This window comes from Bos indicus x Bos taurus, chromosome 27 (assembly GCF_003369695.1).
Source record: "Bos indicus x Bos taurus breed Angus x Brahman F1 hybrid chromosome 27, Bos_hybrid_MaternalHap_v2.0, whole genome shotgun sequence".
Classification (NCBI taxonomy): Eukaryota; Metazoa; Chordata; class Mammalia; order Artiodactyla; family Bovidae; genus Bos; species Bos indicus x Bos taurus.
In genome coordinates this window covers 16,718,356-16,733,615 of record NC_040102.1, presented here as the reverse complement: position 1 = coordinate 16,733,615, position 15,260 = coordinate 16,718,356, and positions in this window count along the sequence as shown.

The window sequence follows — 15,260 nt, the reverse complement described above, 5'->3', positions numbered from 1 at the left end:
TTATTTGGGCAACTGTCTGCATTACTTATCTAGTGCTGAATAACACATTACAGCAAAAGGTAGCAGCTCACAACAGCTAACACATATTGTCTCACTGTTTCTGTGAGTCGGGAATCTGGGTGTGGCTTCATAGGATATCTTTTCTGCTAGGCTTCTCAAAAGGCCACAGTCAATGTTTGTCAGCAGGGGATGCAGTCTCATCTAAAGCAAAGGTGGTCCCCAATCTTTTTGGCACAGGGGCCAATTTTGTGGAAGACAATTTTTCCACGGACCAGAGGTGGGAAGGGTGGTTTCAGGATGATTCAAGTGCATTCCATTCATTGTGCACTTTATTTCTAATCTGATGCTGCCGTTGATCTGACCAGAGATACCAATCCATGGACTGGAGGTTGGGGACCCCTGCTCTAATGGATCAACTGGGGGAAGTTGGCTTTAAGTTCATTCACGGCATTTTTGATCAAATCAGTTTCTCTCTGGTTACAGCAAAGACCTCCTTTGGTTCCTTGCCACGTGGCCTTTCCTTAAAGTGTCACTGACAGCAGGTATCTAGCTTCTCTAAGAGGAAGGTAGAAAGAAAAGGAGAGCAAGACAGAAACCACAGCTTCTTCACAACCTCATCTCAGCTGTGATATCTCATATCCTTTTCCACATTCTGTGTACTGGAAGATGGGCACCAGATCCAACCCACATTCAAGGTAAGAGAATTGCACAAAGGCATAACACCAGGACAGCTGGAGATGACCGAGTGACTAAGCACACACACACATGAAACCAGGAGGCAGGATTCATTGAAGAGGCAATTTAGAGGTTACCAACATTACGTACATCGTCTATGTAAATAGGCAACTGATTGGATGTTATTATGAGACTTGTTCTCTAATCTGAGTAACTCATATAACTTGATTATATCTTGGAAACACTGAGAAGAATTTGGTATTACAGTTGGAAACTAGTTTAAGGAAAATATTTTCTTAAATTCTAAGTGTAAATTTCGATTAAATAATTCTTTGGAAAGCTACTAACCAGATTCACCTTAGACCCTCTTCTAATTCCTAAACTACATAAAAGATTGGATTCTTTATTATGTTAATTTGTGAATTCATTTAGAAATGTTGTTACTATCAATAATGTCTTATATTTTATATTTTCAAGTTTGGTATTTCGATGTTGGGCAAAACTAATACAATATTGTAAAGTTTAAAAATAAAATAAAATTTAAATAAAATAAAATAAAAAGTGCTATTGATTTGAGATGTCTGTGCTGCTGTGGTACTTAGTCGCCTGTGGTGGCTGACTCTTTATCACTCTAGGGATTATAGCCCACAAGGCTCCTCTGTCCATGGGATTGTCCAGACAAGAATACTGGAGTAGGTTGCCATTTCTTTCTCCAGGGCATCTTCTGGATCCAGGAATCAAGCCCACAGCTCTTATGTCTCCTGTATTGACAGTTTCTTTACCACTAGCAACACCTGTATTAAATAACTTTGCTCAGTTTTATAAATTCTAAGTTTCTTCATTGATTTTGTTTGTTTGTTTTTAAAGGTCCCATCATCTGTAAATAAATGAGACTTGTTGCTCCCCTTTGATTCTTATGCACCCAATTTATTTTTCTTATTCTCTTGCATTAACTAAGATTTTCAGTATTATGTCAAACATTTGTAGCAATTGGGAAAAATCACTTTTCTTTTCTCCATTTTTAAAGGTTATATAACTACAGCTTTTTCAATGGTTATGACTATTGCTGGAGGTTATATACTTTAATAGAACATCTGGTATTGAAATATCATTTTCTTTGGGAAAAAATATATTCAATTATTATGTATGTTTTAAATGTTATTAGAGGTAATTGAGTTTTGAAGCTTTTTATGTAAGATAGAAATTACCTGTTCCTTAAGTAGAATGCATATTTAAAACAAGTTGGTATTGGAGCTATTTGGGGCAAATTGGTATTTGATTATATTTTAATTTCTTCCCTGATAAATATCATATCCAAGTTTTTTTTTATCTAATTCTGTAACAATTTTGTATTATATATAGCTCCAAAAGTTCATTAATTTAATCTCAGTTTTCAAATTTTTAGCCATTCTGTTGTTCATGATAAACTCATAATACTTTGATCTCTATATTATATGAGGTTATCTGCAGGTCTTTTAAAACTATCTTTGTTATTGATCTCTAATTTTATGCTTTTGCTTCTATAAAATTTGAGTTTTCATTTATAAATATTCATGTACATGCAAAAAGAATGTGTATCCTATGCTTCAGAGTATAAAATTCTGTTTACATCTACCAATTTAGTTTACTAATCCTAAGGTTTTTTCCCTCAAATATTCTAAATCCTTCCTTTTTTCATTTTTGTCTTCTTGATCAGTTTTTCTTCTCAGACATCTGTTAACAACACTAATTACAGTTGTTGATCTACCTACTTTATACTCATAACATCTTTTTTCATAATACAAGTATTCATGCAAGTCTTCATTCATAATACAAGTATTTTTCCATCATTTACATTTTAATCTTTATTTTTGTAATATAAATAACATTTATATTTTTACTTATATTATTTAACAGCTTAAATTGCATTTTATCTGTTACTTAAATTGATCAGTTTTCCATATTTTTAACTATTTATTTTCAATTTTTCTGTTTCTTTTCATCTTAAATTTATCCTGTAGACAATGTATTGTGGCATCTTATTTACACTGAGTGTCTCACTGATTGGGTGTGCATGTTTAATTTCTTTACATTTACTTTAATTACTGTCATGATTTACTTCTATTTAATTTTTCATGTAATTATCCTTTATTCTTATTTAATTTTTTCCTCACCTTCTGCCTTTCTTTGACTAGATCAATTTTTTTCTATCTGGCCTGAAAATTAAAATTCAACCTCTATATTTTTGTTGCTAATGTATTAAACTTTATACTTTATTTTCTTAGAGCCCATTAATATCTATTTCTTCCCCTTGAACAAAAGGACCTCGGTTTTCCATTAAAATCTTCTGATCTCTCCTTGTTCCTCACTTCTCACCATATATTAGTATGATCTACAACTTTTACTTAGATTATTATAAAGCTATACCATACAATGTAGTAACCCACAAACTACAGATGATGATTCAAATATAAATTCCTTAAAATTAAATACAATTTAAAGCTCAGGGTTTTTTTTGCCACATTAGCCACACTTTACATAATAATAGCCATATATGGCTAAGGACTATCAGATTGGACAGCAAAAATAGAACATTTCCATCAAAAATAAAGGTCTACTGGGTAGCTCTGTTATAGATATATACAAATAATTATACACACTTTTTGCCATGGTTTATTTCTTCTGAAACCATGTGTTTTCTCTGCATAGGACTTTCTGTAGAATGTTTTCTATAGAGTTAATGCTTTATATGACTTGTACGTATATCTCAGAATGCTTTTAATCAATCTCATGTTTAAATGATAATTTACTTGTATATGTAAGTTTAAATGAGATTATTTTCCTTCAGTATTTTAAAAATATTACTTTAACATTCTACAGTTGCCATTGAGATTTTTGATGTTAATTAATTTATAGAAAGAAGTTTTTTCTAGACACTTTTAGAATTTGTCTTTGATGTTTTAAATGAAACGCCTTGTGCCAAGATTTGGGGTTTCCCTTATCGATGTTGGCTCTTGCTCTATGGGCCCTTTTGATCTGGTTCTTCTGTCTTTAATTCTTAGCCATTATTCCAACAAGAATGCTGGGCTCCTTTCAGTTTATCTAATAGATCAAAGTGGACCTTTCTATCTTCTTTCTATATTTTACTTATTCTTGGATATTTTCCATCTCTCTATTCCTTTATTGCAATTTCTAGGAAAATTCTGTAGCTAGGTCCTTGATCTCACTGATTCATCCTTTGGCTACATCAATTCTTCTGTTATGTAGTTTATTCCTATCTTTATTTGATTCTTCACTGATTTCCCTGATCCATATTTGTAGTATTTTGCCCTTCTTGCTGAAGATAGCCATTGATTTTTAATCCTTGCTTTATCTGGGCTATTAATTCAGCTTGCTCTGATAAGAGTCTTCAGTACCTATTTTTCTTTTCAGAGGTAATACACCTCAAAAAAAGAATTAGTATACCTCCTCAATTACCTTTAATTTTTTTAAAAACCTTTTTTCTTTCCTCTTCCTATGAACTTAAATTCTGCTAGGACTACTGATTACCTTATCTGGGAGCACTTAATCGGAGCAGAGAGTAAAACTTAGACCTAGCACATATTCCTCTCCTGGTACCTTTGGGAGGTTATGGAAATGACTCAGACAGAAGAACCTCTATTATTGCACATTTGGAAGCCTCTGTATCTACTCCAGAGCTTCCCTGGTAGCTCAGTGGTAGAGAATCCACCTGCCAAAGCAGAAGACTCTTGTTCAATCCCTGGGTCAGGAGGATCCCCTGGAGAAGGAAATGGCAACTACTCCAGTATACTTGCCTGGGAAATCCCATGGACAGAGGAGCCTGGTGGGCTACTGTCCATGGGGTCGCAAGAGTTGGACACCACTTAGTGACTAAATAACAACAGCACATCTACTCCAAGCCTCAATCCTGCCTTTCACTGAACTCCCATTTCTTTTGCCCAGACACTGCTGTTCCTAGAGTCCAATTCCCTCTGTTGTAATTATCTTGTCCATTAAACAAGGAAAGGGTACCAGCCTCCCCACTTGAGATGGTAACGATCCGGGTTCCCGCCCCACCCTTTCACTGTTATCTGGCTCTTCCACCGGTGCTGGCACGGGGCTGCGGCGTCCCCTCACTACAGCGCAATGGAGAACACAATGATGCAGCCAGGGCGATGCTGGCTGAAGAGACGAGGTTAGAAAGCTCCTGCTCACAGCAGCCCCTAGCTCGCAGCATCTGGTTCTCTTCAGGTCAGGACAGCTGCTCACCTCCCGGAGAACGCCCCTGACACCCTTGGTGATCACTAGAGCTCACTGCGGTTGCTATCGCCCTCCGCGTTGCTGGTGTAGCGTTTCCAGGTTGAGCTTACGCAGGCCGGTCTCCTGTGCTAGTTTGCTGTCTTGCCCACAGGTCTCAGTTTCTTGATCAAAGTTTATACTCTGACCTGATTCAGACATGGCCATAGGACCAAATAAACAAAGAACAAGTGATTCCTTCATGTGAAAACTTTCCAGGAACACTTGGCAGAAAAATTCTATATCCCATTTCTATTGAAAACTGGACCAGGGAAAAACCTCACTTGGGGGGAGAAAAATAAAAGCCTAAAATGGCTTATCCATTCCCAGCTTCTGTTACTTCAGATTTTGAAAGCAAAATTATTTATATTTTTTCTAAAAATATAAATATAGAATATTGTTACAGTTCCTCAAAATAATCTTATACTCTTACAATCAAAATGGTAGAAATAAATAATTGTTGATGAAAGACATAATAACCACTAAATTTTCAGCAACATTTTATACTTTTATTAATCAGTTTCAACTGTTTTTTTAGGCTTTCCTAGTGGTTCAGACAGTAAAGAATCTGCCTGCAATGTAGGAGACCCGGGTTCAATCTCTGGGTCAGGAAGATCCCCTGGAGAAGGGAATGGCAACCCACTTCAGTGTTCTTGCCTGAAAAATACCATGGACAGATGAGCCTGGCAGGCCATAGTCCATGAGGTCACAGAGAGTCAGACACTACTGAGTGACTAACACTTTTGTTTTTTCACTTTTCAACTGTTTTTTTATGTGCCAGGCATTTCCAAGTTTATTATCTTCTCTGTTTTTGGTAGTCACCTTGAAAAGCATCCTTAAAGAAAGTTGAAAAGAAGTGGTGACTGGTCCCCAGGTAGTAAATGTTGGAACCGAGGTTGAAATCCAGGTGGAATTCTGTTTTTAACTACCTAACTTGCATTTATGTTGTTTAAATGACATTAAGGCTACACATCAGAAGATAAGGGTAATTACTCAGGAAATATTTACATCTGTCAAAAAGCTGTCTTGGATGTACACCTGGAAACCATGTACTTTGGTTTGATGTTTTATTCATTTTCTTTCTTTACAGTTTTTTTATTTACATATTATTTCAGAAACATATTGCTGGCCTCTCCGGGGGTAAACATGTGGTAGTTTCAGGATGAAGTCATACAAATGGAGCACCTGGGCTCTGCAGTTCCCCCCATGTGGGCATTATTTAGAGAGTCTCCCCTTAAGCAATAAGAGACTTTTCTACAGCTTAGGGTTTGGAACAGGGGCTAGGAAAAGCCTATACGGAGTAGCTTTTAAATGAATTATTTAAGCAAAATTTAACTGAATTTAGATTGCATTTTTTCTTAAACCAGTTTCCAGATATTATATTAGATTCTTCTCTGTATTATCAAGTATAAGTGAAAGTTGCTCAGTCGTGTCTGACTCTTTGTGACCCCATAGACTATACAGTCCATGGAATTCTCTAGGCTAGAATACTGGAGTGGGTAGCCTTTCCCTTCTCCAGGGAATCTTCCCAACCCAGGGATCGAACCCAGGTCTCCTGGATTGCAGGCAGACTGTTTACCAGCTGAGCCACCAGGGAAGCTCAAGAATACTGGAGTGGGTAGCCTATCCCTTCTCCAGCGGATCTTCCCAACCCAGGAATCGAACCGGGGTCACCTGCATTGCAGATGGATTCTTTACCAACTGAGCTATCAGGTAAGCAAAGCCAAGTGTAAGTCTCATAACAACACTGAATGATCCAAATCAGAAAAATTCACAGTTACATGCTTTGTATGGTCAGATATTTAGGTCAGAGATTTTTTTTCCCCACTTCAATAAATTATACCTTAAAAAGAGGGGGTCACCTTAAAGAATCAGTCACCTTAGAGGATGCCATTACAATTACTTTATTATGAACAAAAAATATAGTTTATGGCAAAAAGTTCTACTGTAATGACGTCTATCACTGCTAGTTTGGGATGCTTACAGAAGCCATCTTCAGAACCTGTAAAATATTCTGAACATACATAATCATTATTCTTACAGATATACGACCAGTTACAAGTGAATATTGTAAATATACATTTAAAAGATGAATGAAAAGAATAATTCAATGTTATATGAACAAGCACCTACAGTGTAGGATAAAAATTTCTAATGGCAACATCATATATAATTCAAAAGTTGTGTTTAGTCGCTAAGTCCTATCCAACTCTTTGTACCCCATGGACTATAGGCCACCAGACTCCTCTCTCCATGGAATTTCCCAGGAAAGAAAACTGGAGAGAGTTACTATTTCCTTCTCCAGGAGATCTTCCCTACCCAGGGGTCACACCCACGTCTCCTGCATTGCAGGTGGATTCTCTACCACTGAGCCACCTGAGAAGCCCAATTCAAAAGTAGTGCTTCTCAAAAATATATGGAATATGACAGGGAAAATGAGATCCAAGTGGGCCTAACAAGTTGCTCTGGTGTTGATGAAGACCCACCTGTTTGAAGATACATGTGACAAATTGAGCAAAATTGTTTTACAAAAAAATTAGCAGTGGAAAGAATCTTGCTCAGTTACTGTGTAATAATGGTAGTTTAAATGTGTAGATTCATTTTGATATTTGGCAAAACGAATACAATTTTGTAAAGTTTAAAAATCAAATTTAAAATAAATAAATAAATAAATGTGTAGATAGTACCAAATTTAAGAAATGTCATTGTTGTTGTTCGGTGGCCCAGTTGCATCCAACTGTTTGCGACCCCATGGACAGAAGCACTCCAGGCCTCTCTGTCCCTCACCATTTCCCGAAGTTTGCCCAAGTTCATGTCCACAATGCAGAAGACTTAAATACTTTTAGTTACTTAGTTGATTATTTTACCTATATCCCCAAATAGTCATATGTTCAAGAATGGGAAAAGATTTAAGAATCTTCTAACAATGCTTTCTATTCAAGGGCAACTAATTTTGGGGCATCTGCATTAGATCTCCAAAGCTCTGCCATATACCAAGTTGTGGAGCTCAGCCCAGCAAAACAAACCACCACACTGTCTAGAAGCAGCCATGACTCTGAAAGATCATGAAGAAAGTGTAAACACAGCCAGGTGTAGGACATTTCTGCAGGTTTCCAGTACACTCTTTTGCTTGATTCACTCTCCTGAACAAATGATATTAATAATGGAGCTATAAATAGAAGTTATTGGATTTAAATAAATTAAGGGAGAATAAATATTCAAGGAATGACCATCCAAAATATGTTGTTGATTCTCAATAAGTATACAATTTCCTCAGGAGCAAAAAAAAAAGACCAGTAGACAAGGAGAATCTTCCCACTTACTCAAAATAAGAAAATATAGATTAGAGGGTTTAGTAGGAAATCTCCCTTCTACCTCAAAGTTAGCAATGAACTGAGCAAAGATGAAATTCAAATCGTGACCTACACATTCCTCAAGTCCCCTGCATTGTGGACATGAACTTGGGCAAATTTGGGGAAATGGTGGAGTGAGAGAGACCTGGAGGGCTTCAGTCCATGGGGTCACAAAGAGTCAGACACGACTGGGTGACTGAACAACAGCATTTCTCAAAAACAAGAGTGATGATCCAAGTTATACAAAGAAGCTTCATGTCAAAGGCATCATAAAAACGGCCTGCTACTTCCCCGGTGGCTCAGTGGTAAAGAATCTGCCTGCCAAGCAGGAGACATGGGTTTGATCCCTGATCCAGAAGATCCAACATGCCATGGGACAAACCCATGCATCACAACTACTAGCCTGTGCTCTAGAACCCAGGCGCTGCAACTACTGGGCCCACGTGCCGTGATTACTGAGCCCCAGCATCCCATATCCCATGTTCCACAAGAGAAGCCACAGCAATGAGAAGCCCGAGGACTGCAACTGGAGAACAGCCCCCACTTGCGACAATTAGAGAAAGCCCGTGTGCTGCAATGAAGATCCGGCACAGCCAAAAATAAATAAATAAAAATTTTAAAAAAGGAAAACTGCCTGATAATACATAATGGTTAATGAAGGAAAGCCAAAAACCAGCTCATCCAACCCCACTGAACCTTTCCAAGATTTTCTCTGCAAGAAAGCTGATCTTAACAAACCGGGGATTCTTAACCTTAGCAGTATTGACATTTAGGATCCAGTGCCCTGTAGGATATTTTAGCTTCATCACTTGCCCCTACTTGATACATACCACTAGCATCTCCTCCCTAGTTGTAACAACCCAGAACAGCTCCAGATGCTGCCAGCCATTCCCCTGCAAGGACATCTCCCCCAGCTGAAGACAACTGACCGAGGCATTGTATGCTCAGTATTAGAATATCAGTAATGGCTGCTACTATGTTTTCTGGATAATTAATTGTAAATAAGCCAAGTATGTAGGAGATGAGGGAGGAAAAGCTTGGCATTAATAACATCCGGGGCAAAATGAAGGTGAGAGAGGCAACTATAGATTCCTTTCACTTGTCCTTTCTCCACTACGGTCTTATAAATCCTGCAGCAGAAAGAGAACCGGAGTCAGCTTCAGTTCTAAGCAGAAAACGAGTTCACCCCCAACTTTGTGTACACCTGGACCCTGGCAAGTTTCCTGCATCTGGCCTCGATGTTTCTGGATGGCTGCGTCCTCAATGTGACCAAGAGTGTTGGAGCCCACTGTGGAAGCAGGGTTGGGCTGCCCTTTCGTCCATCTGTTCTGCTAACCATGAATTCGTGTTCCCTCCCTCAAAGGTGTTCTGTCAAACATCCCTAAATAGCAAATGTCACAGCTACATCCACCCTTTCTTCGGATACACGCCAAGGTGATTAAAGCCGCCTTCTGTGACTGTGTGCTTCTCAAACACTTCACACTTAACCCCAGTCGTAAGAACACTACCCCGCTTAGGAAGGGAAACTGAGACGGGTCCTGGGGTTAGGGCTCAGAGACTTCCTCTCTGGGCGTTATAAAGACAGTCGATATCATATGAACTTTACCAGCTCCACTTGCCTTTTCTTTTCCAGGTTCACAAAACGGAGAGCTGTTTAATTAACTTACTGTGTTTGAGGTCTCCTTTCCCTATGGCGTAGTTCCTCTTGCTTTTGGTCTCTGCTCCCCGGTTGGGTGAGGTTGATCCAGTGGCTTCTGTAGGCTTCATGCTGGGAGGGACTTGTGCCTGCGTTCTGGTGAGGGGAGAGGAGTTTCTCCCCTCTGACGGGCAGGGCCATGTAAGGCGGTTTTTTGGGGGGTGTCCACGAGAAGCCTGTCTGCTGATGACTGGGTTTGTATTCTTGTCCTGCTTGTTGTTTGGGTGACGCATCCTGCGCTGGGTGCTGCAGGCAGTTAGGTGGTGCCAGGATATAGCTGGAGACCTTGGTGGGAGTTCTTGCTGATTAATATTCCCTTAAGTCTGGAGCTCTCTGGCGGTCTAGCGTCCTGGACTTAGCACTCCCACCCCAGAGGCTCAGGCCAGACTCAAGTTTTGCGTGCATCCAAGTATTTCCTTTCGGGTGGTCAGACTCCTGCAAGCTCTCAGCTGGGGCTCTGGAAGACCCTCTGCCCCTGAAGATGTACTCCTGTTGTGTCTGTAGAGAGGGATGTACTCCACTTCCACCTACTCCTCCGCCATCTTGTTTCCCCCTGCAGAAGGCTATTTAATTAAAATCAAGTGGTCTGAGTTAACCTCCCACTTCTCTCTCCATCTGTGGAGTATCTGTTTCCAGATATGCTCAGGCCGTTCCAATTTTTCTGGGCTGACATTGGTCTGGTTCACCCTGCAGCGGTATCAAACACACAGAAGCAGACGCATTTCCAAAGATGGTTATCTCTTTGCTGGGAGAGGCCTGACCTCTCCCCAGAGCTCCATTTTCAGAGGATTTCTGTTCTACGCCTTTTGTCTCTTTTCACTAGTGAAAACATACCTAAGAAAATACCAGGTCCTTTATGTATGCTCCCTAACTTTTCCTGAAAAATCACTGATGTTAAGTTTGCAAATTACAGACTTGCAGGCTAGCTAGGGTGAAGGCTTATTTTAGCTCTGACAACAGGTGTGACTTCTTTTCCCTCTTGCCTCTCTTCCCTTTTTAAGCAGAGAACATGTCTGATTGCAAGCTCCTTGAAGCAAGCTCCTTGTCTCTCTTTCTGCAACGTCCTGTTCACTGTCATGAACGCCAATAGGAATGCGGTATGAATTTCTTGGGTTGAACTGAATTTTGTTTCTAAAGGGAAGTTGGCTGTGTCCCAGAGATGCCTTCCTGCAATTGACTCAGATGCTGACTACTCAGTCACTGATTACCATTATGCTGAGGGCTGCTGAGTAGGTTGGTAGCTTTCTGGAGTGGACACCTGTCTCTCACAGGCAGGGCTGAGTCACCATATAATTTCACAGACTGAGCGGGCCCTGAGATATCCATTCAGAGCCACGACCAACCTGAGCAGGATTCTTTCTGGAAATTTAGTAGCAAAGAGGGTAAGTTCCAAGATTTTCTTCCTAGTGTTCCAATGCCCCTTGGTCTTCCAGGGTTCTCCAGCCCCTTCTGTGATTTGTTGAAGGTTTATTAGGCTTCCTGCTGAAAAATGTTGCATCATTTTTCAGATGGTTAGAAAGCGACAGGAACAGCAAGAGCTGCCTTTCCCAGTGAACTTAATCTGCAACGACTACAGAGATTGGCTGAAGATCCAGCACCTGCTACACTAGGCAGACACAGCTGCTCTGCGTCCAGTCTCACCCTAAATAATTACATCTCTGAAATTCTGCTGTACTTAAAAGCATTTAAAGATTTCTTGTGTTTATGTCTTCTCTTGTTAACTTGGCCTCTGAGCATCCCTCCACTTCTGTTTTGATGTATCAGCCTCATCGCTTGTATGAACATTACGTATGCTTTCAGCCATTAAACCCATTATTACAAACCCACACAAAGATCCTACACGATAGGAATTATGCCTATTTCAAGCAGATACAACACATACAGGCTTTCAAATGATTTTTAAAATATGCAAGCCAGATAGAAAAGCAATTCAGGGGCTAGAATTTTACAATCAAGTGAACATGAATATGCTAAACCTCCAAGTGCCAACACTCTGCAAGACATTTCCATTATTTTTTTAAAAATAGATAAACCAAACTCTTTGCCTGAAGACCTCTAATGCTGATTCTGTACAGCTCCCATAATGTTGCTTTGATTCAACTCTCCTATCATTTCCCAAATTGGCCAGCAAGAGATGTGTCCATTCATCAGATGCCAAAAGCAGCAAGTGTTATGGGAATTACAGCCACAGGTCTTACACACTGCTGTGGGAGCATAAACTATACAAAGCCCTTGGGGAAAAAAAATTACCATTACCTAATAAACTGATGATGCACACGCTCTGTGACTCCAACCTTCTACTTCTGGGTATATTTCTTTGAGAAAGTCCCCCGTGTGCACCAGGACACACATCCAAAATGTTCACAGCAGTTTTATTTTTAACAGCAAAACCCAGAAAACAACACAAACAGCCATTGACAGGAAAAGATAATCCCTGTATATCGTGTTTTCTTCGTGTTTTCAAAGAAATCTCTGTCCAGTCCTGTACTTGTGCCAACAGATTTGACCGCTGCCTGACCCAAAGGCCTGCTTGAGCCTTCTATGACTCATCCTAGATCTTGCAGAGAACTGGACCAGGTTTTACACCCACTCAAAAGCCATCAGGCCACGATAATGCTCCATACCAAGAGATGCTGCTGCATTCCCTGCTGTATTCAATCAAAAAATGCCTTTCAGAATCCTATGTTGTTTGGAATGAGCTCTCAGAAAGACTAAATTGATGCCAGAATAATGCTGCTCTAAAAATTAAATTCAGACTCAACATACATTTTTCTTCATCCTGGATTGTTCTTCAACATCTGTTATATTTATTTAATTGAGTATTGCATAGCAGCATAAATAAGTACACTATAGAACCTATACTGATAGAGCTTATCTTACAAATATAATACTATGTTGCTTAAGGACACACATATATATATACAGATATGAATATACATATATTTTTCTTTCCCTGAGTATTCCCAGTCCCTTTGCTGGATCCCTCAGGTTGGGAAGTCTGAGGTGGGGCTAAAGATTTTATTTTATTGGGCTCCAAAATCACTGCAGATGGTGACTGCAGCCATGAAATGAAAAGATGCCTGTTCCTTGGGAGAAAAGCTATGACAAACCTATACTGTGTATTAAAAAGCAGAGACATCACTTTGTCAACAAAGGTCCATATAGTCAAAGCTATGGTTTTTCCAATAGTCATGTATGGATGTGAGAGTTGGACCATAAAGAAGGCTGAGCACAAAAGAATTGATGCTTTTGAACTGTGGTGCTGGAGAAGACTCTGGAGAGTCCCTTGGACAGTAAGGGCGGCAAACCAGTCCATCCTAAAGGAAATCAACCCTGAATATTCAGTGGAAGGACTGATGCTGAAGCTTCAATACTTTGGCCACCTGATGCGAAGAACTGACTCATTGGAAAAGATTCTGATGCTCGGAAAGATTGAAGGAAGGAGGAGAAGTGGATGACAAAGAATGAGACAGTTGGATGGCATCACCAACTCAATGGACATGATTTTGAGCAAATTCCAGGGGATAGTGAAGGACAGAGAAGCCTGGCCTGTTGCAGTCCATGGAGTCACAGAGTTGCACACAACTTAGCAACAACAACATCTGTGTATGTGTATACAAAAGATTTATTTGTGTGAGCATTTTTGTGTGTCTGTGTGTATATATATACAAAAGAATGATTGACACAAAATAAAGAGTGAGCAATAGTTAGCCTGCAGCTTTTCCAGTCATCTCAGCCCAGCGACCAGACATGTGAATGAACGGGCTATCTAGACTATTCCAGTTTCAGATTTCTCCATATAAAACCAGGATGCTAATTACTGTAGCATTACTATTAAGATAAAATAACATGTGTACAGTTCCTAGCATAATGCTTTGAACACATATCTACTTGAGAAGCAATAGGCAAACAGCAGCATGAGAGGCCAAAGACTGAGATGGCTACAGGGCATCTCATACACAAGGACTTGGTTTTCAAGCTGTGGTCAGTCTGATTACCTGGATCAAAAACACCTGTGATGCCTTTAACAATACACGTGTGGACCTCATTGCAAACCTACAGAATTATCACCTCTATAGTTGGAGCAAAGCACTCTGCATTTTAACAAATTTTCCAGGTGATTCCTCAGTAGTAAAAGATTAAGAACCACAAGTTTAGAGATTCAAATTCAGTTGTGGGGGATTTCCCTGACGATCCAGTGGTTAAGAGTCCACGTTTCCAACGCAGAGGGCATGGGTTTAATCCCCAGATGGGGAACTAAGATCCTCCATGCCCTGCAGTGCAGCCAAAAATCCTAAACAAAAAAATAAATTCAGTGGTTGATGAGGTATCCTGAGGGAGGATATAAAAAGATCAGGAACGAGGGCAATGCAAGCTGCCTCTTTAATGATGACCAGGAGTACATAAAATACGAGTATCTGAAATTTTAATTAGTAATAATTAATTATATATACCACTTATTAATCAAGGTGGTAGATATAATATGCACATTATATTATTTCCAGTAAAATTTCTGAGTGGGTTACTACTCCTCTTCTTACAGAGAGGGGCAATGAAGCTCACAGCTGTTGACTGTCCAAGGACCAATATCTTAGAAGTAGAAGTGGCAGGATCTCAAACCAGGACTGACCCACTCTTTCTATAAAGGTATAAGCCATCAGATCATATTGTTGCTGTGAGGAATGAAACAAGGTTATATCTACAGTTATGTATGTCCTAAGGGCCCAAAGCACTATTAATACATTCTGGACAAGAGGTGCCAGCAGGGAATATTTCCTTGCTAGAACTGTCCTTCTTTAGAAGTATAATCATTGAATAAAGCCACACTTGATTTTCTGTAGGCTACAACTACAGGGGACTAAAACTAATCGGATGTTTACATGAAAATTGAAACTCATATTTAATAACTCCCTGTGTGTGCTCCCCACAGATCAAGATCATCCCCAAGAAAAAGAAATGCAAAAAGGGAAAATGGGTGTCTGAGAAGGCCTTACAAATAGCTGAGAAAAGAAAGGAAGCTAAAGGAAAAGGAGAAAAGGAAAGATATGCCCATTTGAATGCAGAGTTACAAAGAATAGCAAGGAGAGATAAGAAAGCTTTCCTCAGTGATCAGTGGAAAGAAATAGAGAAAAATAGAATGGGAAAGACTCTCTTCAAGAAAATTAGAGATACCAAGGGAACATTTCATGCAAAGATGAGCACAGTAAAGGACAGAAATGGTATGGACCTAACAGAAGCACAAGATACTAAGAAGAGGTGAC